This window comes from Rhinolophus ferrumequinum, chromosome X (genome assembly GCF_004115265.2).
Source record: "Rhinolophus ferrumequinum isolate MPI-CBG mRhiFer1 chromosome X, mRhiFer1_v1.p, whole genome shotgun sequence".
NCBI classification, from domain to species: Eukaryota; Metazoa; Chordata; class Mammalia; order Chiroptera; family Rhinolophidae; genus Rhinolophus; species Rhinolophus ferrumequinum.
The window spans coordinates 108764455-108767789 of record NC_046284.1 but is presented as its reverse complement, the minus strand read 5'-3'; positions in this window follow the sequence as shown (position 1 = coordinate 108767789).

Sequence of the window (3335 nt, the reverse complement as noted above, 5' to 3'; positions counted from 1 at the left end):
TTGCACTTTCTTCCAATAAGTCAGAATTAATGCATGTTTGTCATAATTTACCATGTAATCCCCTTAACCAGGAAAATGTCCCTGAATTGAAGAAAACACGGCCTTTGGGGCCTGCTTCCTTCTGGCATGAAGATTTCAGCTGGCAATCCTTAGTGTCTCATATCCAGAGCATTTCTGCTTTTATACACACTTACTAATACTCCAAGATTAGAGTTCTTCTGGGAAAATCAATTCAGGGAGGAACAATAAGTTTTACCGTGCCAAATTCTGTCCTCACTAGGGTTTTAAACACGAACTTTTAATGTCCTCCGATTTCCTATGCTGGATGATATTCTGACACACAACACACACGTTGGAAATACAAATATAAACAAGATCAATGTCTCTCCAACAAGGAAACAACTCTTCCTTCTCAAGGAAAGACAAGGCTGGATAATGGCCTCATTTCATCAGGATACGCAGTCTAATTAATGAAAGAAACTCCATGAAGACAGAGCATTGATGAAGTAAGCCTCACAGGAAAAACCTCTGCTATCCCCTTGGCTAGATGCTCCTTTGCATTTTCATAAATGACTTAGATTGTATTATAAACCTTGAAATATTAAATAGTATTCCTGCTTTAAATTTTTCAGTAGACTACAGGTCTCAATGAAAACAAAGTTTAGAAAATATCAAATCCCCATGAGGTGTTTGACAGTTTGACTTCTCACTGTCATGTACACACTTATTTCAGCGCAACCCACTTCTTGGTTCCTTTAAATATTTTGGTCATTGTCTTTTGATTACCTCCTTTGCAACAAGGTTAAAAATTTTGGGGCCATTACAGCACTAAGTAGGATTGCTGAATGAATGGTTTATAAATTTTTGTGTTCAAGATATCGATGGTTCCTTCGTGTCCCATAATATCAGGAGAACAACACAGTAGGCTTATTTTCCAAGTACCCTACTGTGTTGTTCTCCGGATACTATGAGGCGTGAAGGAACCAAGTAATAGTTGCCCCTTATGGAACAGAACCTAAAAAGTTTCAGCAGCCAGCTTTTATCAAACTGTTCAGTTAGATGCCCTTCTTTAGGTCTGAGATGACACATACATGGGGTCAGCGTGCTGCCTCCCCTTACCAACATGTGAGAAAGACCACAAAGCAGAGCCCTAATAAGTAATCCTTCTCAAAGAGACCCAGTGGGCAGCTGGACCAATTGATCAAGCTGGGCACCGAGAAGAAATCAGCTTATCCCTGACTGTGGTAGTGTGATCCAATAGCTAGATGTGTTTTCCCACCAGGCAACGTATACTAACTTCTAAGCCACATGTGCTCCCCCATGAAGTAAAAGTAACAGGTAAATATGGTACTCAATTATTTCATCCAGTTAGGAAAACGTGAACTAAGAATTGCAAAGGTCTTCAGCTACATGGGGGCCACAGCCCCGCAATTTATAGGGGAAAAGTTCTCCTTGGACGAAGAGCATAACTTTCTCTAGCACAAGTCTAAGCACAGAGTCAGCCTAATGGTTTTTCAGTGGATGAGTTATTGAAATAATTCACCCTGAAATCTGAGTGGCAAGGCGTGCTGCCTCTCCACAAAACAGATGAGTAAGACTTAACCTCATCCTACCTGGTATGTGTACAGTTTAGCTAAAAATGGTAAAACTTTCATTACTTTACCTGCGTTCCTCTATAAAGAAAGGGAAACCTAATTTGGTCCCCTGCTTCTTAAATGATAGGCACTGTATTTACAACATGGATTCACATCATCTCATATTCCTTAGCAGTCTTGACCTTGAGATTTCAAGCAGCCTGTCACGTTGCTTTTACACAGGAGCTCTCGGCTCACCCAGCAGACTTCAGAAATCCAGTCTGCCCTCGTTCCCATCGCTGCCTATCAGCTAACATTGTCAAGAAGCAGAGAAAATCATACTCTTCTGGACACTTAATTCTCTGTCTTTCCATCCAAAAGTTTTCCTTTGCAACAACATGTCATCAAGTAAAAAATGCTTATTACCTCTAATCTATCTACCCTTCTATAGTTTCCCTTTTTCTCCCATGGAGAGATCTAAACCAGTAATTCCTAACGTTTTCAGGCAATCCTAACAGTCCAGCTAACCAATTGATGGTGTATAATCTTTTGTTTTTCATTTCAAGAATGCCACTTCCCATTGCAGACCAAGTTTGCAATTATTACACTGGTCTCTACATTGCTGCTTCCCTTGGAAATTGCATTTTCCATTTCTGACATCATTTGTGCTCTTAACAATTCCAGTGAGAGTCTCTTCCTGTGGTCGTGAAAAAAACACCCAAGTTTTAGTGGAATACAGGAACACAAGTTGAATAGGAATTCCCTAATACCTAAGGAATTAGAGGCTTTTGCTTCTCCCCCAACTTGGCATGCAACCACACGTATCACTGATGCAATGTAGTATGATGTATGGCAGATCGATATTGAATGTACATTGTTTACATATTGTTCTGCAGGGGGCAACTATTCCTCGGTTTAATCCTTCAGGGCATTAAATGTAACTGCAACTGCCATTGGTACCAGAACAAAGCACGGAGGTACTTTTCCTTGAGCTTATGCTGAGATTACAGAGGGATGATCTAAGAAATGCCTGATACCACACTGCTGACCTTAGTTGGGGCAGGATCCAACTGGGATGGGAATGTACTTCTTCCCTGTTGTCACAGGTCAGAGGGTACAATCAAACAGAGCTGCTGTCCGAAAAGGATCAGTCAGGTAATAAAGTCAGAAGGCATGGGCAATAATGAGTGGTCAGAAAGATCATGACGCACAGCCAAGTAGGATCGAGGAAGTCGGGTCCATATTAAGAACTGTAATTACAGCATAGTAAGAAAAAAAGAGATCTAGATTTAACCACACCCAGTCTGGGATTGAGAATAATTTTTCGGAATTTGTAGGCTCACTTTTCAATGGATAAGCTATATGTGTTGAAAGGCAAAGGATGAGGTGAAGAATAACGGACTGCAATTAACAATATCTGATTTACAAAACAGTTAATTGACAAAAGTAAATGTGTGAACACTGATAATAATATACATGGTAATTTGGCATGAACCTCGAATGGTTCATCAAAAAAAAACAAACAAACAACGAAAATCTTAGCCAGGACTATCTTAGTCTTCTCTGTAGCACTTGAATTTATGGTTCTTTACGTCCATTGCTTATTAACATAGCAATTTGCATTGGTCTCATCTTTGTAACAGGGATAATTAAACTCTACAAGACTCTCAGTCTGTCATCAGTGGTCTAACGTTTTATAACACTGGCACTCCCAATTAGCTCCAACTCTGTTCTGTAGTTTAAGAAGGTTTGCTCACTTTC